The sequence below is a fragment of the Stegostoma tigrinum genome, chromosome 2 (genome assembly GCF_030684315.1).
Source record: "Stegostoma tigrinum isolate sSteTig4 chromosome 2, sSteTig4.hap1, whole genome shotgun sequence".
In the NCBI taxonomy this organism is placed as follows: Eukaryota; Metazoa; Chordata; class Chondrichthyes; order Orectolobiformes; family Stegostomatidae; genus Stegostoma; species Stegostoma tigrinum.
Genome location: NC_081355.1, coordinates 78,758,626 through 78,779,873, shown reverse-complemented (window position 1 = coordinate 78,779,873; position 21,248 = coordinate 78,758,626). Strand labels below are relative to the sequence as shown.

General features: G+C 41.1%; 1 protein-coding gene and 1 long non-coding RNA gene across 3 annotated transcripts in view; one reads left to right on the top strand and one right to left on the bottom strand.

Moving 5' to 3' along the window:
- The window catches only part of LOC125464190 (thrombospondin type-1 domain-containing protein 7A-like), a 561,444-nt gene that overhangs the window by 437,905 nt on the left and 102,291 nt on the right, over positions 1 to 21,248 (bottom strand). The gene's annotated exons all lie outside the window — the stretch shown is intronic.
- LOC125464234 (uncharacterized) overlaps positions 1 to 21,248 on the top strand; it is a 124,052-nt gene that overhangs the window by 61,748 nt on the left and 41,056 nt on the right. The window contains exon 2 of one of the 2 annotated variants that reach the window (XR_007249990.2): positions 100 to 277. This is a non-coding gene — a long non-coding RNA (uncharacterized LOC125464234). Of the gene's footprint in view, positions 1 to 99; positions 452 to 21,248 lie in introns of both variants that reach the window. The other variant, XR_009447254.1, reaches the window with a different exon arrangement.

The window sequence follows — 21,248 nt, the reverse complement described above, 5'->3', positions numbered from 1 at the left end:
CAAGTTTAACTGTTTTCTACTTTTGGGAAGACATTGCTCATGACTGAAATGATTTCCAGCATGGCACCATTAATAGAGGCTCTTCTGCTTGGGTTACAGCATGAAAAGAAGATAATGCAGAGGCAGGAAAGAAGACAACCTGTTTGCAAAAGGAGGGAGAAGGGAGAAGAGTTCTGAGCAAGATTCATTGTTACTTGAATTTTTCAAGAAGTGCCTCTCATAACTTTACCTAAGCCTGGAACTGAAGTTTGTTCAGTGTCTGTGATTCAACCAGAAGGTATGCACAACATTCTGTCGTCTCTTGGAGCTAAACTTTCTGTCTCCAAACACATTGCTGATCATACAAACAGTCACTATGGCTCTCAATTTCTTCACTGCCGTATCTTTCCAGACCGATAAAGGAGACAATATCTAGCATTTCCCAGTTCCCTCTCCATGCTGCATCAGAGAGGTAAGCTTGCAATATTCTCTCCAAAGAAGTGGAACACACATTTTTTTTGCCAGGATGGGGCACTACATGATGTACTGGGCCACTGACTCTAAACATGTGGCTTTCACAATGGTGAGATATTCCCTGCAACCACAGATGTCATCATTCATTGAGAGTGCTGACCATGCTCAGTACACTGTGATGGTGAATACCTGCTGTCAAGGTAGCAGAAGTGATCATCTTGTGTCACACCAGAAGGTAGCTGCTCGGTGACAGGAGTTATCCCCTCTGAATATACTTAATGACACACCTCCACAACCTAATATCATGTGATCAACATGCATATATGGTGAGTTAAGTTGTTCGTGTAAATATTATCAAGCAAACAACTAGGGTGCTGAAACAACAGCTCTGCTACCTCAATGAAAAAGAAAGAGTCCTTCAACAGTTCAAAGAATTGGTGTCCCAAGATACAGTTGAAAGCTCCATAACTTGTCCATATTGTGGTCATAACATTAGCCACCAGGCATTCAGTGAGGAATCCAATTCCCGTGAGTAAAAACCCAAATCCCCTCTGTTCGTTGGTTCCACACCAACTTTAATGGAACCATGTGTGATGGTGGAGCCATACAATGATGGTATGCTTATGGTATCAAATGTGTCAATGCACCAAGGACTATGTACGCATATAAATTAACACCCATACAATGGTCTATTGAAGTTCTTGACAGCAGAATTTCTATCAAATTTTATCTTTGAAAAGCTGTCACGCATGTGATTTTCTGCCTCTTGTCTGCAGCCAATGCTGCCAGGTAACTCATCATTTACCTATTAATACCTAGAAAAGAGACAAAAAATACCATTGAATATGGTACCATCTAGTTGGCTAATGTGGCTATGCCAGTGAAATAACTGGCAGTATATCCAAATTGTGAGATGCGTGTGTGACTTGTAGACATAGTAAATACATGAGGATGAGGTGAGGAAATTAATTTGAGGCATAATTTGTCACTGACTGATTTTTGGTAGATGAGTAAAAAGGTACAGTGAATTCATCAGTAAGTGGCTAATAGTGCAGTTGTTAGGATAAGACATACAAAGATGCATTCAGTGACCTTAACTGTTCTTATGAAATCATTAACCTTTTTCCAGCACTGCATCCAAATCTTTAGGACTGGGCTGTCTGCATTGTATGCAATGGCTACCCAGTGCCGACTCAATATCTGCCTGTAGGGCCTACTGGCCCTCTGAGAGAACAGAACCTCTCTCCTCCAATGCACGTTCTGCAAGAAGGGTATGAGAACGGCATATGAGAACTGTGGGCACACACTTTGGCCTGTTATTGTCGCAGGCTCTTACTGGTTTCCCATTTTTCCTTCACCTGTTTCAACCCCTGCTGCAACCATAGCACAGTTTGCCTTCAGATGGTATAGACCAGTATTAAGTGTTATAAGTTAACTTTAGATGGTGCTGATCTTTATTGAGCCCTTGCCAGGGTATGCACCACACAAAGACCAAATCAGCGCTCAAGTGCAAACCACAACCATTACAATTTTCAGTGCGCATGATGCCTGTATCAGCTTTAAAGGATACTGCTGTTTAGAATTAGATTAACGGGCACTAACAAGATCTCTCCGTAATCATTGCTGGAGGCCAGCTTTTCACTGTACAGGGGCAGTTTTGTGAAACCACATATCTGACAACTAGCCATGCCTATCAGGAACTCATAATAGGATCTGGTATGCAAAATCATAACTGATGGCATCATCTTAGTTAATTGTATATGATACTACAAATAGTCTCAGTGTTAGTCAACACTAAGATGCAAAAATCAAGTCACATCTTAGTCAAATGGAGGCTAAGATTTAGTATTTCTATTGCATCACAAAGTTGTAGAAATATTTATTAAGCTTTGCCTGGGAATGTATTTTGCGGTGGTATGTTCCAAGAAATGGATCAACTTGAAAGTTGTTCAAGTCATTGAAACTATATCTTAAAATATCTAAAAGTATCTTGCAAGGTTGAGGTGAAATGTTAATTAATATTCTACTATCACACAGTTTCATTGTCCATTACTATTAGTTGCCAATCAGATGCAAAGCCATTAGATATTGAAGAAAATAAATGAAAAAAAGGATTGAGCTTGTTTTTGAGAGAGATAATGGGAACTGCAGATGCTGCAGAATCTGAGATAACAAAGTGTGAAGCTGGTGAACACAGCAGGCCAAGCAGCATCTCAGGAGCACAAAAGCTGATGTTTCGGGCCTAGACCCTTCATTAGAAAAAGGGGATGGGGAGAGGGTTCTGAAATAAATAGGGAGAGAGGGGGAGGTGGATTGAAGATGGATAGAGGAGAAGATAGGTAGAGAGGAGACAGACAAGTTAAAGGGGCGGGGATGGAGCCTGTAGAGGTGAGTATAGGTGGGGAGGTAGGGAAGGGATAGGTCAGTCTGGGAAGGACGGACAGGTCAAGGAGGCGGGATGAGATTAGTAGCTAGGAAATGGAGGTGTGGCTTGAGGTGGGAGGAGGGAATAGGTGAGCGGAAGAACAGGTTAGGGAGGCGGGAACGAGCTGGGCTGGTTTTGGGATGCAGTGGGGGCAGGGGAGATTTTGAAGCTTGTGAAGCCCACATTGATACCATTGGGCTGCAGGGTTCCCAAGCAGAATATGAGTTGCCGTTCTTGCAACCTTCGAGTGGCATCATTGTGGCACTGCAGGAGCCTGCAACCTTCGGGTGACATCGTAGTGGCATCGTTCTTCAAGGACCGCAACTTCCCCCCCCGCCCCGCAGTATCGAGAATGGCCTCGACCATGTCTCCCGCATTTCACGCAACTTATCCCTCACATCCTGTCCCCGCAATAACCACCAAAAGAGAATCCCCCTAGTCCTCACATACCACCCCACCAACCTCTGGATACAACGCATCATTCTCCGACACTTCCGCCATCTGCAATCCAAACCCACCACTCAAGACATTTTTCCATCCCTACCCTTGTCTGCTTCCGGAGAGACCACTCTCTCTGTGACTCCCTTGTTCGCTCCACACTGCCCTCCAACCACACCACACCCGGCACCTTCCCCTGCAACCGCAGGAAATGCTACATTTGCCCCCACACCTCCTCCCTCACCCCCATCCCAGACCCCAAGAAGACTTTCCACATCAAGCAGATGTTCACCTGCACATCTGCCAATGTGGTATACTGCATCCGCTGTACCCGTTGTGGCTTCCTCTACGTTGGGGAAACCAAGCGGAGGCTTGGGGACTGCTTTGCAGAACACCTACGCGCAATTTGCACTAAACAACTACACCTCCCAGTCGCGAACCATTTCAGCTCCCCCTCGCATTCTTTCGACGACATGTCCATTCTGAGCCTCCTGCAGTGCCACAACGATGCCACCCGAAGGTTTCAGGAACAGCACCTCATATTCCGTTTGGGAACCCTGCAGCCCAATGGTATCAATGTGGATTTCACCAACTTCAAAATCTCCCCTCCCCTCACTGCATCCCATAACCAGCCCAGCTCATCCCCGCCTCCCTAACCTGTTCTTCCTCTCACCTATCCCCTCCTCCCACCTCAAGCCGCACCTCTATTTCCTCCCTACTAACCTCATCCCGCCCCCTTGACCTGTCCGTCCTTCCCAGATTGACCTATCGCCTCCCTACCTCCCCACCTACACTCACCTCTACAGGCTCCATCCCTGCCCCTTTAACTTGTCTGTCTCCTCTCCATGTATCTTCTCCTCTATCCATCTTCGATCCACCTCCACCTCTCTCCCTATTTATTTCAGAACCTGCAGCTGCTGCTTGGCCTGCTGTGTTCATCCAGCTCCATACTTGGTTATCTCTTGAGCTTATTTTTACTGTTTTTGGAAGTTTGTGTAAGATTTGGGAATCTAACAGTGTCCGTGAACACAAAGATAAGAGTTTATGAAGCATTGGACATTGCTGCATTATTATGTGGATCGGAGTTTTGGAACATTAAAGGAGTTGGCAGCAGCAAACCAACTCAATAGAAACCTCCTTGACACAGTATTTATACTTACCACAGGGAACTTGGTAAATAAACATTTAAAGGGTTTATGTTTTCTAAAATGTAGTTAACTTTGTATTTAACACAAGAGCACAAGGAAGGAACACTAGCTGTTTTATTTCAGCATTCTAATCCTTAAAATAATGTATTTATGCAAAATTTTATGATTTATGAATGCAGTCAAAATATGAGGATAATTTGACCTAAAAAATTAAAGATTTGCAAAGATATTATCATTTTAAACAGATGCAGATCCTTTTGAGTAATGGTATCAGTTACTGAAGCAATATAAGGAAGAGCTAAGTAAATCTGATCAATAAAAGTATGATTTATGTGACTGATGGCTTCAGTTGATAGGTCAATTTGCTAAAGGTTCTATAACCTCACATATCTATTCCAAAATCAAAAGTATTTTTTGTGAAATTAAATGAAATCTTCAAGCCTTGCCTGACCCTGAGACCTCTTTAGTTTTACACATAAATTGACCCTCCTCAAAATAAAATGGCTCCAAAATAAATGCATCCCTGTTGCAATTTTAAGTGGCCTTTACCAAGTTCCTCTGACATTTGCTGTGATGTAATTTGTAAGGTTACTGATGTCTGTTGTCACCTCCGCAAGATATTAGGTTTCATAGGCTTCAAATGAAAGCCTTGCACATTTAAGGCAGAGCTGGTAAAATCCTTTTCTGCACCCAAATTACTCAATATATTACTTGCTGCACATACGGCCTATAACACCCTTTGTACACTAGACTAAAAGACTGGTTTTGTGAATCCACGATTTCAGCATGGACTTTCGTCTTGTACAAGTACATATTAGGAAATGGGCATCACAATTTTGCATTAGAGTTTGGAACCTTGCAGGCTATATCTGTCTGATTTTCCTTATACTTACCAATAGTTAAAGCTGAGTGAAAGGAGTGTCAAATCAGAAACACAGATAGAATCTTATTGGGGTGGGTGGGGGGAGGAGCATGAGCAACTTGAGCCTTGGTGAGATTCATGCCAGAATTGCATGAGAAGTTTGCTGAGGATGAGCAATTTGTTGCATCTTTTTTCATTCATTGTATGTGGGCATCACAGCTGGGACATTATTTATTGCCCATTCTCAGTTATCCTTGAGAAGATGTTGGTAAGCTGCAATTCCCTATCTTATCAAATGTGCCAAACAATGTAGATGCTGAGAATTCTCAACATGGAAGTCAGAATGGGAATCTGGCATTTTCAGTTTGCCACTTGCTCCAAAGACATCCCTGCTTGATACTGCGCACCAATATTCAAGGCAAACTCTATAGACACCTGGTAGGAATAGGGTACAGTAGCAGATATATGGTGAGTGTGAGGTGTTGCAGAAAAGATGTTGGCATTTAATACTGGTGAAGTGGAGAATATTGTTGACTTTCTACCTACATTATTATTCACACCTCCAGACTACTGAGACTGCGTTGACATTTATGGAAACCTTGGCACCAGGGATATTGCTCAATTTTGAAATATTCCAACAGTGGCAATTTGTTCTGAGAATGACATGTGTAAAATGGGGTTAGAATCAGGTGGGCAGGGATTAACCAAAGGGAATGCGAGGTAAGGTAACCAGCTTAGTTGTGTAAAAGGAAAAATAATAATAATCTTGTAAGAAAGTGAGAAGCTTGTTGTTTGTATTTTATTGATGTAGTAAATCTTTATTGGGTTTGAATGTGAATTTCTCCCGGAACTAAATGTTAACCTCTGTGGTTTAGTCCTGTATGTATTTTGTATGTATTAAGAGTTGTCATGTCTTTGTAATATGAGTGAGATTTTAAACCAGTTTAAATTTAAATGTTTTTCAAAGAGAAGATTGAGGCTAATACAGAGGTTAGAGATCAAGTTAAAGAGACAAAGCAGGCAAGAGCACATCAGGAAACAAGGGAAGGCCGATGAATTAAACTGCATTTATTTCAATGCAAGAGACCTGACAGGTAAGGCAGATGAAGTGAGGGCATGGATGGGAACATGGGACAGGGAAAGATGGCTGAGCAATGGACAGGACTAATGGCACAATGTTGCAGGGCACAGCTGCTATAAAAAGGATACAAGGTAAGCAAGAAAGGAGGGGGAGTTGCATTCTTGTTTAGGGAAACATCACACCATTACTAAGTTCCACTCATAAAGACTCACTAATCCCCCAGGAATAGGTAGCACAATGGCTCACTGGTCAGCACTACAGCCTCACAACACCAGGGGCCTGGGTTCGACTCCACCCTCGGCAACTGTCTGTGTGGAGTTTGCACATTCTCCCTGTATCTGTGTGGGTTTCCTCCCACAGTCCAAAGATGTGTAGGCTTGGTGGCTAGGATATGCTAAATTGCCCATAGTGTTGAGGGATGTGCAGATTAGGTGGGTTATAGGGGGATGGGTCTGGGTCGGATGGATATGAAGGTTGGTGTGGACTTGTTAGGCCAAAGGCCCTGTTTCCACACTGTAGAGATTCTATGAAATCTATGGACAATTTGAGTTTGTTAACATGCAGTTAGGGATCTCACTGGTGTCACTGGAGTAAAACACCCTTAAAAACAACCCTATGAAATGGAAACTTAATCAAAAACATGTAAGGTTCAGCCGTAGTCTTTCCTTAGATTGACCCTGTGCTGACCCCCTGCTCATTCACTATTCTCTTGCAATAATGCTACCTGAAAACCATCTATATACTCTTTGTTCGAATCTTGTTAAAGACCAATAGCATGAAAAGAAAGGGATCAAACATCAACAAAGAAATCTGTAAGAGACCAAGCTAAATTCCACACAACATCAAGCATGCATTAACAAACAGTTGATATTTCAACACGAAATATTGCAGTTCACATATAAACAGCTGAAACAACAAAGATAGCTCACAAATGTGGCACCGTTTGCAGTCTCATAGTCTTATTAACATTGTTTCTGTTAAGTAAGATCCCTCATGTGAGTTACCATTTCCAAGACATCAATGTCCAGTAACAATTTCCTCCATGACTTAGACCCAATAGTTTTTCCTTCTCTGATGTACAATGTTCCAAAGTTTCACATCTTTTTGATTGAACAAATTGTAATCAGACTGACAAGCTCAGCCCGAGGGACCTAATAGAGTATGAGTTCCCTGATTGGGCCTGTTAATCTGGTCCAATCAGGGAGCTCTGGCTGACATATTAAAAGGGGAGTATCAGAGATGCTGACACTGTGGTAGCTGTCTGTAAATGTGACAGCACGTAAGTCAAGGACTGTCGTGTGTAAATAAAGACTGACTTGGTGATAGATACTGGCCCCTGTGGAGTTATTTCACAAATGTCCTCGTCTCAGTCTATTCTTTGTCATGAGGTTGCCACCCTTGTTTCCAGTTTACTCTTCCTGAGGAAAACAGCTTCTCAGTGTCCACATTGTCAAGTGCCCCGTTTACAATCTTGCATGCTTTAAATGAACCAAACATAATTTCCCTTTAATAAACCCATATTGACTAATGCCTATTTTCATTAAGATTTTGTAAGTTGCCAGCTATAACCTCATTAATTATAGATTCTAGCATTTTCCATATGACAAATGTTCGGCTAATTGGCCTACAGTTACCTGCTTCTGCCCCCTTACTTTCGTGAATACAAGAGCTACATTTGCTATTTTCCAATCTGAGTGGATCTTTCCAGAGCCAAAGAAACATTAAAACTTCCATCTATCAACACTGCAACCAATTCTTTTAGGACCTCAAGAAGTCCATCAAATCCAAATAACTCATGAGCTTTCAATTCAAATTCTTCTCTCAGTAAACTTTCTCTGCTGACTATAGTTACTTTAAATTCCTCCTTCCCTTTCACCAGATCCTTATGTATTTTGCAATATTATTTGTATCTTCTACAGTGGAGATTAGCTGTGCGGTGACAGTGCATCTCTACCTTTAGGGCAGAAGGTCAAGATTATGTTTCCCTCAGAACTTGTTGGCCATGGAAGGTGTGCCATTATATCGTCAATCAGGTCAGTCATCAGTCTGTAAATCCTTCTGATGTGCCTCTGGTGGATGGCAAGGATGGAAGAGTTTCCTCTTAGCCAGAACTGAATGGGACCAGCGTTGTAATTGACTCTGCATGTTAAAAGACTCCACATGCAGGTTCATGCCATGACCAAGGATCATCCTTATTTTGGGGGGGTTACCAAACAAATGACAGTGAAGATAGAAATAAAATGTTTCTGGAATGTTGTATAACCTCTGCACCATAGTAATTAGCAGAAATCATTTTGCTGTGTGGAATCTTCCCAGTTTTTGAATGAGAGGGGCAATGGTGAGAATGTTGGGAGAAATGTGAGATGGCTTGCTGACATCAAAAGCAAAATGGCTCCTTCTTAACCACGTGTTAAACAGTGAGGTGCAATTCTTGCTAGTAAGCAGCGAGGGGGTCTATTTACAGCCTCATTATGATGTCGTCACCTCATTGAAACGTAGATTCCCATTCTCCCACCACTGAATTGAAGCTGGAAGGCAACAATTCCTAACATGGAAGTCAGAATGGTCACCTTGCAACTCCAGCTCATCATGTGTTCCTCCAGCCCTCCATCATTCACCATCACCACAGGGCATGATGCATGGATAGCGACTACCTGCACAAACCCTCTGTCACATGGGGATTTCTGAGTCCCCGTTGGCAAAGCAGGATGCCGCTTGTGCCTTTTTTAAATGCATTTTTGTGGAATGTGGGAATCGCTGGCCTGCCAGCATTTATTGTCCATCCCTTGTTGCCCTTGAGAAATGGTAGTGAGCTACCTTCTTGAACCACTGAAAACCACCTGCTACTGATTGATGTATAATGCCATCAGGGAGGGATCTCAAGGATTTTGACCTATTGACAGCAAAGGAACAGCAATATATTTCTAAGTCAGAAAGGTGAGTTGTTTGAAGAGGAACTTGAAGGTGGTGATGTTCCCATGTATCTGCTGCTGTTGTCCTTCTGGATAGAATTGATTGTGGGTTTGGACGGTGCTGTGAAAGGATCTTTGGTGAATTTCTGCAGCACATCTTGTAGATATTACACACTACTGCTATTGAGCATTAGTAGTAGGGGGTTACATGCTTGCAGATGTAGTGCAAATCAAATGGACTGCTTTGTCATGGATGGTGTGAAGATCTTTAAGTGTTGTTGGACCTGCACTTGTCCAGGCAAGTGGAGGGTTATTCCATCACACTCCTGACATTTGCCTTGTAGAGGCTTTGGAGAGCCAGAAGGTGAATTTCTCACTGCCATATTCCCAACCTCTGACCTGCACTTATGGTCACTATATTTATGTGGTGAGCCCAGTTGAGTTGACAGTGGGGGATTCAATGTTAGTAGATCATTGAATGTCAAGGGATGGGGTTATATTGTTTCCGATTGGTGATGGTCAGAGCTTGGCATCTGTGTGACATGAGTGTTAGTTGCCCCTTGTCAGTCCAAGTTGAAAATTGCCCTGATCTTGTTGCATTTGAACATACTTTACTTCAATATTTGAGAAGTTGCAAATGGTGCTCAAGATTATATAATCATCAGTGAGCATCCCCACTCCTGACCTTATGATGCAGGGAAGCTTGACATGTGTCGATCAACTAACAGGAACAATGCAGGGCAGCTACAAACTGTCAGCACTCAACCAGACACATTGCTGGCATTAAAAATGACACTAGTGTTGGAATTTCCAGAGGTTTTCTGTAGTAACCAGAACTTCTGCCTGCAGCAAATGGAAGAATATGATGAACACAGAAATATGAAGCATGGAGAAAGGAAATATAACGAGATTGTGGATAGATTGTGGGAGAAAACTCTGTAATGCTCTTGAAGAGAAACCATCCATGAAACTAGCCAAAATTGATGCTTAACCAATTTCAGGTAAAATTCCACCCTATGGTTTTTCAGGCATAAAGTTTCAACCAGTTCTGCATTAGTCTCCAAGCCTAGAAATTACCAGCTAGTAGAAAGAAACGGTCAAAAACTACTTAACAGTCTCATGAGGATATAAAATCTGGTCAATTGATTTTCAAATTCCATCATATAGTTGAATACCTGGGACTTTCAGGGATGAAGATGGTTTTAAAGGAAAATGGTCACTGGTACACCTGAATAAAAGTGGTCAATTTTCAAGATGGATTGGACTACATCAGCTGAGCTGGAATTAATATTCTATATGAAAACAAAGAAACCAGTTGACTCTGGCAGGCATGAAAAGATCATCTTTTCCTATTTTTCCTTTAGGCCTTCATGCGAATGCTTGCATGTTTGAGATAAAAACATTCCCTACAATGATCAACATTGGGGACAAAGACCTCAGATGTGAAAGTACACAAGTAAGTTTGTATTTGAAGAAGATCCTTTTTGCAGAGATGGAGAAGTAACTGCAGAACTGAAAGACTGGGAAATTCTCTCTCAAGAGAAAAAAAAGCATGATATTACAGGTTAAAAGAAATTTCAGAATTCCAGGAACTGAAAGGATATCTGCAATATGCACTGCTGGTAATGACCCAATAGAATAATGAAATAACTGTGGTCTCAGGTTAAATCATACACTTTAAGATATCTAACTTTTGTATCTCTCTGAGTGTGTGAGCGTTTAAGAGAAAGAAAGAGAGAGTCCACATGAGTTCACAGGGTAAAATGCTTGGCATTGTGTCTTTATTATTTTTCTCAGGATCAGCAAATAATACAAATGCTTCCTTCACTTAAGAATACATTGTAATTACAACTTCAGTTGAAATTCATTAATTTTAATTAATTAAACAGATAGAGCCGCATACTAAAAATGAACATTATCCTGTGTCGCAATAAACCTTACTTTCCAATATTAGCCAATCTAAAGCTGATCAGGAAATAGAGAGCTCCTGAAGTAAGACAGTAGTGAATGCGGAAAATTATTGAAATCTTAATCCATTGGTATCAATTATTGTGAACTTTAATCAGCCTCATATTGAATGGTACATTGACAGAGGCTTGGGAGGAAGTCTTCACTTTTTCTTTATGTTAGAGAAAGGTGTTTGGCATGTGGAGACGTTATAATAGGGAAGAAATAAGGTAACAAGGTAACTTCAAAACAAATAGAAGTATAGTTTGTTTGTGAATTCCTAGGACTATTGCATATAATCTCTGCATTCTTCTCTGTATACTGGTGCTTTCTGATTAGTGCACATGCCAGTTTTTGTCAAGCATTAAAATGTTGTTATGAACAATGGATTTCTGTGAAATCGCCCTCATGTCCTACATTACAGAGGTAGACAATTAGACTGATTCAAACTACTAATCAGCCTTGGACTGTCACTTTGATTTATTCCTTTACTCTGACACTTTTAAAAGATTCCTCCTAAACCGTTATTTTATTCACAAGCCATCTCGTGAAAGCAAAAGTGCACCTAGAGCAAGGAAGAATAGCTCATTTACCTTCAAAGCAAAACCAGGCTTGCCTGACAGATTCGGAGATTCTGGAGATTGACTCACAGCTTGAACTTTACCAGCTGGCCAATCTGAATGGCAATGGTCCACAGGGAAATTGTGCCGAGAGTAGATGTTGCATCAAGATCCAGCAGTGGGGCCTGTCATTGTTCGTATGCTCATTTTATCATGAGTGTTATGTTAATGTGCTTGGACAAAGTCAGATGAATCCTGACTGCTGCGAGTTGACATGACAGCTGCTTCCTATACCTGCTAGAGAGAATCATATCAATAAATGTATTTTGTCATAATTTTATTATTGCTTCACGGTATGTTATTTTATAGTTAAGTGGGAGGATGGACAATTAAATAAAATTGATCCTGTTCGTGGAACTATGTTTTCAAGAGATTGCCTTTATGATTGAAAGCATTTGGTACACTTTCCTTTATTGGTCAGTGCATTGAGTGTAGAAGTTGGGAGGTTATGTTGCAGCTGTACAGGACTTTGGTTAGGCCAATTTTGGAATACTGCATTCAAGTCTGGCCTCCCTGCTATAGGAAAGATGTTGTAAAACTTGAAAGGGTTCAAAAAAAGATTTAGAAGGATGTGGCAGGGTTGGAGGGTTTGAGCTATAGGCTGAGAAAGCTGGCGCTATTTTCTCTTGAGCTTCAGAGGCTGAGGGTTGTCCTTTCGAAGTTTATAAAATTATGAGAGCCATGGATAAGGCGAATAGTGAAGGATCTTTACCCCAGAGTAGGGGAGTCCAAAGCTAGAGGGCATAAGTTTAAGGTGAGAGGGGAAAGATTTAAAAAGGGCCTAAGGGACAACTTTTTCTCACACAGGGTGGAGCATGTGTAACATGAGCTGCCAGAGGAAGTGGTGGAGGCTGGTACAATTACAATATTTAAAAGGCATCTGGATGGGTATATGAACAGGAAGGGTTTCGAGGAATATGGGCCAAATGCTGGCAAATAGGACTAGATTAATTTAGGATATCTGGTTGGCATGGACAAGTTGGATTGAAGGGTCTATTTCCTTGCTGTACAACTCTATGATTCTCTGACTAGATATTCCTGAATCATTCAAATTCACTGAAATCCATCCTCTGGAAAGAGTTAGCAACTGAGGAAGACTATAGAATAGTAAATATTAGAACTTGCTGACATTGACAATGTATATCTAAAGAGCTAAAATAAATATGCTGGAAGACTTTGAATAATCATATCAGAGTTCCAAGTAAGATGAGCAGCAGGAGATATAGAAAAGTGCAGGATTAGACCTACAGAAGATCAAATGCAGTGATTGGAGATAAAACTAGGCACAAGAACAGATCTGCAGCAAAGTGAAAGGAACAAGCCTGTGGGCATTTCAAGAGATTCAAAATCAACAAAAAAAATCACTGAGTGTTGTCACGAGGCCGCATCAACTTGACTGAGGAGTAATTATTGCAGAGCAATAGAGAGAATGCGAGAGAAAGGACATCAAAACTGTCACTTTCAGAATATGGCTGTCAGATTGAAGACACAATAGACTCTAGAAACATGAACTGTCTGGATGGAACCTTCTCTGAAAAAGAAATTACAAACAAGTCTGTGGAAAGCACCAAACTGCAGTGGTTGTTCTTGAAACTTTACATTTGTGATTTCACCTTGAAATCCAAGACAGATCTTGTCTGTAGCCATATGAAAAACTTGAGTTAAAAGATATATGGAGAGATTCATCACCTAGTGAAATCCAAAACTGAGCCAAATTAGAGATGGGAGCAGCACAAAGAAAGCATTGCAGGTGTTTGTGTTGCATGTCTTCTCCTCGCAAGTGATCCAGGGATGGTCTGATATGATGCAGCAAATACAATCAGCAATACAATAATATTACTTAATTAGAGACGACCTCTCGTTAAAAGATTGTTCTCTGCTGGTGAAATCCAGAAGCATTGTGCCTGGAACAATGCAGAGCACCCTTCTCCAGAAGATGCATAAGGTCAAATGGGATTGAAGAATGATAAGCTCAGAGGTAGGTCGTGCAAGTTGTGAATAGGTATACACAGGAACATTAAATGCAACATAAGCCAGAAATACAGCAGTACTTTAGATAGACATTATAGTGAAATACCACCCAGACCAGGGCATGCTTTCAGAGATGATTTATTCACAAGAATTTCACAATTAAAAAAATCCACATTACAGAATAGGAGGTGCTGGAGGTCTTAAAAAGCATAAAGGTAGACAAATCTCTGGGAGCAGATGAAATGTATCCCACGATATTGTGCAAAGCTAAGGAAGAAATTGCAGGGCCCCTAACGGTGATATTTGAAGCATCTACAGCCGCAAGAGAGATGCTGGAAAAGTGGAGGGTGGCTAATGTTGTGCCTTTGTTTAAGAAAGGCTGCAAGGAGAAACCTTGGAACTATAGACCAGTGAGCTTGATGTAAGTAGTGGGTAAATTTTTGGAGGAGATTCTGAGAGGGAGGATTTACATGCATTTTGAAAGGCAAGACCTGCTTAGGGATAGTCTGCATGACTTCCTTTGTGGGAAATTATGTCTCACAAATTTGATTATTTTGCAGATGTGGCCAAGAGGATAGATGAGGCTGAGCGGTAGATGTTGTCTGCATGGACTTTAGCAAGGCATTTGACAAGTTTCCACATAGTAGACTGGTTAGTAAAGTTAGATCGTGTAGAATCCAGGGACAGTTTGCTAATTGGATACAAAATTGGCTTGGTGTTCGGAGACAGAGGGTGGTGGCAGAGGGCTATTTTTGTGTACTAGAGGCCTGGGACCAGCAGTTCTGCAAGGATCAGTGCTGGGTCTGCTGTTGTTTGTCATTTATGTAAATGATTTGGATGAGAATATAGGAGGCATAGTTAGTTTGCGGATGACACCAGGATTGGTAGAATAGTGGATGGTGAACAAGATTGTCTAAGAGTACAATGGTACCTTGATCAACTAGACCAATGGGCTGAGGATTGGCAGATGGAGTTTAATTTAGATAAGCATGGGATGTTGCAGTTTGGTAAGACAAATAAAGGGCAGAACTTACACAGTTAATGGTAGGGCCCCAGGTGTTCAAGACATAGTTCATTGAACATGGCATCACAGGTAGACAGGGTGGTGAAGGCAGCATTTGGCATGCTTGTATTCATTGCCCAAAGCATTGAGTATACGGCTTGGGTGTCATGGCGCATTCATACAGGACATTGCTGAGGCTACATTTGGAGTACTGCGTGTGGTTCTGATCATTGTGAGGAATATTATTAAATCAGAAAGGGTGCAGAAGTTTTACAAGGATGTTACCAGGACCAGAGGTTTTGAGTTATAAGGAGATACTTGATAGGCTGGGACTTTTTCCCTGGAGTGTAGGAAGTTGAGGGGTGATCTTATAGAATCATGAGTGGCATAGGTAAGATGAATTACAAAGATATTTTTCCCAGCGTAGAGGAGTTCAAAACTAGAGGGCATAATTTTAAAGTGAGAAGAGAAAAATTTTAAAGGTATCTGAGGGGCAACATTTTCTCATAGTAGGTGATTTGTATGTGGAATGAACTGCCAAAGGAAGTGGTAAATGCAGGTACAGTTACAACATTTAAAAGACAGGTGCTTGAATAGGAAAGAGTGGTGGGCATGTGGAATGCGCTGCCGGCATTAGTAGTGGGTTCTGATACTTTAGAGACTTTTAAGCGACTCATGGATAGGCACATGGAGATAGTAAAATGTAGGGTATGCAGGGTAGATTGATCTTAGTAGGATAATTGGTCAGCACAACATCGTGGGCCGAAGGGCCTGTACTATGCCGTACTGTTCTACGTTCTATTTTCTACGTTCTACGGAAGGTTTAGAGGCATGTTGGCCAAGTGCAGGCAACTAAGATTAGTTTAGTTTGGGAAGGCTGAATGGCATGGATAAATGGACTGAAGGGGCTGTTTCCACACTGTAGGACTCTATGACATCTCATCTGAGTTCCTTTGCTTTTGGAAATATCATAGATATGAGTGTTACAACAATCATCTCAGCAGCTCCAGTTCTGTTTGCTGAACAAGAGATTTCTAAAATAGTACCGAGAGTTTAAGAAATTTGCTGAACAGTCTGTGTTCAACGTCATTCCTCATAACCAAGTTATTCAAGGGCCATTGTATTATACAAGGACACTTCCAAAAAAGAGAAGAGAATCCTTATGAAATGGAATGATATGTAGGGAGACTCAAACCTTGCCTTGTTGTCTCTCCAAGCTCTGAAGGCTGACATGAAATTGCCTGCAGAGCAATCAATGTCAGATTGTACAATCAACATAGTTGAGCAAGATACAACCTCCAAATGACCAGGAGGAAGTAAGACAGCAAGTTTCTGATGTACAGGTAGAAGAAGGTTAACAATAAGCAAGCAAATCCTTGCCTGAATTGTTGAAAGCAGAAACTGTACACATAGAGGATTCAATCATGAAAATCTGGTAACCAGCAACTTCTGGGTGTACAAGCCTTGCTATAAAAGCCAACCAACATTTCCCGGAATCTATCAACATTTTACTTGAATTGTCATCTTATCTGAGGCTCAATAAACTTGATCGGTAAGACAGGTTAAATATGAGGCTTCAAGTCTCATTATGTTACTTAAATAGCCAATATGCTTCCTCGGGCACTAAACCTCAGTGTTGGAGGGTTGGATTCAAATTGGATTCACATTCTTTTTACTTTTTGACTCGACCTCAACCCACGGAATTTTGAGAATTTAAATTACTCTCATGATGGCTAAAAGTTTCACACCGCTGATCTTATACTGACTGCCCTGAATTGTTAGCTTTATCCCTTTCTATCCTTTGATTTCCATTTCTTTCTGAAAACAAAAGAAAAACCTCAGGCTTCTGTTAAGTAGATTACAGTTCAGTTTATTCAATATTAGCACTCAGAAATTTCTGGTCAAACATAATTTTTCATGTTTTTTTCTTCATATTTGAATGTAATTACTCATGCAGTTGATTCCAGATAATCATATTCCAAAACATATGCATAAAATATGCATGGCTTTAAATAGACTGAATAAATAACATGGGTTACTTCAGTCATAAAAGTCAACCATGTTTTATTGTTTTCATGATTTAAATAGTTTGAATATTGCAATATCTAACAGATATGATTGTGCAAAGATATAGATGACATTTAAAATAAGATTTATGCTTTTCTGTCTTGTAAAATCTCCCAAAACAAACTCCCTGCTTTTTATTCTTTTCATGGGATGTGAACATCACATCAACATCAGCATTTGTTGTCCATCTTTAATTGTCCTTGAGAAGGTGGTAATGAACTGCCTCATTAACTATTGCAGTCTATCTGATGCAGATACATCTAAATACTGCTGGGAGGGCGTTCCAGGGTTTTATTCCAATGACGGTGAAGGAACAGTGATATGGCATGAAGTCAGCTGGCGTGTATCTTGGAGAAGAATGTTCCGGTGATAATGTTCCCTCACGTTTGCTGCCCTTGTTCTTTGAAGTAGTTGAGGTTGCAGACTAGGGTGTTGTTGACAGAGCCATGATGAGTTCCTGTATCATTTATATAGTGCACATTTCTGCCATTGTGTCAGTGGTAGAGGAAGAGAATGTTTCATTTGGTGCATGATGTGATAATAAATAAATTTTATCATGAATGGTGTTGATTGCTTGAGTGGGTGGAACTGCAGTGACCCAGGCAAGTGGACAATATTTCATCACACGCCTGACTTGCACCTCACAGATGGTGGAGAGACTTGGGGATTCAAAAGGTGCATTATTTGCTTCAGAAATTCTAATTCTAATTTCTAAACTTCTCTCGAGGCCAACAACGTATAAGAGCATAAGACATAGAAGTGGAAGTAAGGCCATTCGGCCCATCAAGTCCATTCCGACATTTAATCATGGCTGATGGGCATTTCAACTCCACTTGCCCACACTCTCCCCGTAGCCCTTAATTCCTTGCGAGATCAAGAATTTCTCAATCTCTGCCTTGAAGACATTTAACACCCCAGCCTCCACTGCGTTCCGCTGCAATGTATGGTTTGTCTAGTTAGGTTTCTGGTCAATGATTACCCTCAGGTTGTCGATAGTGATGATATTAGCAATGGTAATGCCAATGCATGTTAAGGAGATATAGTGAGTTTTGAGAAGATTTGTAGCTCAGGTTGAGTTTCTGGATGTGAGTTTGCTCGCTGAGCTGGAAGGTTAGTTTTCAGACATTTCGTCACCATTCTAGGTTACATCATCAGTGAGCCTCCGGTGAAGCGCTGGTGTTATGTCCTGCTTTCTATTTATCTGTTTAGGTTTCCTTGGGTTGGTGATGTCATTTCCTGTTCTTTTTCTCAGGGGATGGTAGATTGGCTCCAAATCAATGTGTTTGTTGATGGAGTTCCGGTTGGAATGCCATGCTTCTAGGAATTCTCGTGCATGTCTCTGTTTGGCTTGTCCTAGGATGGATGTGTTGTCCCAATCAAAGTGGTGTCCTTCCTCATCTGTATGTAAGGATACTCGTGATAGTGGGTCATGTCGTTTTGTGGCTAGTTGATGTTCATGTATCCTGGTGGCTAGCTTTCTGCCAGTTTGTCCAATGTAGTGTCCAATGTAAGGAGATATGGTTAGATTCACTTTGGTTGGAGATGGTCATTGATGTGGTTAAGTGTTATTAGTGTCATCCAGATCTTACTGTTCATAAAATGTAGGATTACCACCTGATCAAAATCCTTTTGATCATCAGCAAAGTGACCAAAGATGTTATTGATGGTGTGCTCAAGCATCACTTTAAACATCGCATTTCTCAATGATGCTCAGTTTAGGTTCTTCCCGACCCCACTATGTCATGTGAGGATATGCCGAGTTTTCTTCAGTGTTAATGTTAGCAGTAATGAATCATATCCCAATAAGAAGACACACAGCTTACTTGGAAAACTGCATGTGCAGGTGGCCAACATTGTAATGTTTTGTCCGTTGCTACCTTGAGTCAATCATAAACAAAAAAACACTGTATTCCTGAAGTGTGATTGAAGTGACCACCCTTGATATTAGGGTTTTTATTTGACTGAGTCTGTTATGAAGGAGCCCTAGTAATGTTGAAATCAATGAGAATAACGGTAAACACTCCACTGGTTGATGCCTAGCACAAAGGAAGATAATTGTGGTTGTTGGAGGTCAATGCTGTAGGAGTTATTTATTATTCTGTACTAACTGCAGCAGGTCAATCACCTTTTAACCAGTGTAACATCAGTGGAGATGATTACTGACAATTGCAAATTGTCCCACATTGTTTGTGACTCTAGAGATGTTGAAGTAGTTGGTATCCATATGCAGTAAGATCTGGATGACACTAATAACACTTCAACCACTTCAATGACCATCTCCAACCAAAGTGAATCTAACCATATCTCTTTAACATGCATTGGCATTACCATTGCTAAAATCATCACTATCAACAACCTGAGGGTAATCATTGGCCAGAAACCTAACTAGACAAACCATTCATTGCCGCGGAGCGCAGTGGAGGCCGGGGTGTTAAATGTCTTCTTTATGAACCTGTACAAAAAGAACAGGTTACACCTAAACTGGAGGGGCACTAATACGCCAGGGAGGCTTACTAGTGCCACTTGGGAAGTTATAAGTTAATCTGGCAGGGAGGCAGGAACCAGCTTAGTTTGATCAGCAAGTAAAATGTCTGAGGAGTCTAAGGCTGATAAGGCTAAGAACAGATGGGGCAGGTTACTGAACATGGCAGGACTGACAGTCTGACTTTATTTTAATTCACTCATTTTGGGATGTGGATGTTGCTGGCTGGCCAGCATTTCTTGCCCATCCCTAGTTACCTTTGAGAAGATAGTGGTGAGCTGCCTTCTTGAACCGCTGCAGTCCACCTGCTGTGGGTTGGCCCACAATGCCATTAGGGAGGGAATTCCAGGATTTTAGCCAGTGACAGTCAACGAACTGTGATATATTTCCAAGTCGGGATAGTGAGTGGCTTGGAGGGGAACTTGGAAGTGGCGATGTTCCCATGTGTCTGCTGCCCTACTCCATCTAAATGGAAGTGGTTGTGAGTTTGGAAGGTGCTGTCTGAGGATTTTTGGTGAATTCCTGCAGTGCATCCTGTAGATAGTACACATTGCTGCTACTGAGCTGAGTATTTGTTTTAATGCGAGGAGTATGACAGGTAAGGCAAATAAACTTAGACCTTGGATTAATATGTAAAACTATGATAATGTAGCTATTACAGAGACTTTGTTGAGAGAGGGATAAGACTGGCAGCTTAATGTTCCAGGATTTAGATACTTGGATGTTTCGGGTAAGATAGAGAGGGATGTAATGGAGGTGGGGGAGTTGCATTGCTGATAAAGGAGATAATCACAGCTGTACACCTTGAAGATATCAAGCAGCGAAGCTAGAAGGGTAGAGCTCAGGAAAGGAAAAGTACCATAGTACAGGCCTCCCTACAACCATAGAGTGATAGATGAACAGATATATCAACAGATTATGGAAAAATATAAAAACAACAGGGTTGTTATGATGGGTGATTTTATCTCCCTCTACATTGACTGGGACTCTCTTAGCGCCAGGGCTTGGAGGGAGGAATTTATTTTTTGTGTGCGGGATGGTTTTTTGAAACAATAGGGAAATAGCCCAATGAGAGAAGGGACTGTTGTTGGGGAATGAGCCCAAACAGGTGATCAAAGGTTCAGCGGGGAGCATTTTAGAAACAGTAACCATAATTCAATAAGTTTTAAGTTACTTACGGTTAGGATAAGAGTAATCTTTGTGTGAAAGTATTAAATTGGGGGAAGGCTACTTATCACAATATTAGGCAGGAACTAGAGATTATAGTTTGGGGGCAGCTGTTTGAGGGTAAATTCGCAACTGACATGGGAAAATCCTTTTAAAGGCCAGTTGAATAGAGTTCAGGAAACTGAAGACAAACAGAGCCCTCAAAGGATACAAAGATAGCAGAAAAGAATTTAAACAAGAAATTAGGAGGATTAAAGGGGCCATGAAATGTCTTTGGCAAACAGGATTGTGGAATATCCCAAAGTGTTTTATACATTTCTCAGGAACAAGAGAGTAGCTAGGGAAAGGATAGATCCACTAAAAGACAAAGGGAATTTTTGTGCAGAACCTTTGGAAGTGGGTGAGGTTCCTAATAAGTACTCTGAATCAGTATTTACAAGAAGAGGATAATGGTGGATGGTGAGTCTCAGAGAGGTATGTTCATATTCTAGATCATGTCAATATAAAAAATGAGGAGCTGTTTGGTATTTTGAAAAGCATTAAAGTAGATAAGTCCCCGGGACCTCATGGAATCTAAACTTTGTTCCTTTATTTAAGAAGGGCAACAGGGTTAATCGGGAAGTTATAGGCTGGGGTACACCTTACATGAATGGTAGGGAAATTATTGGAGAA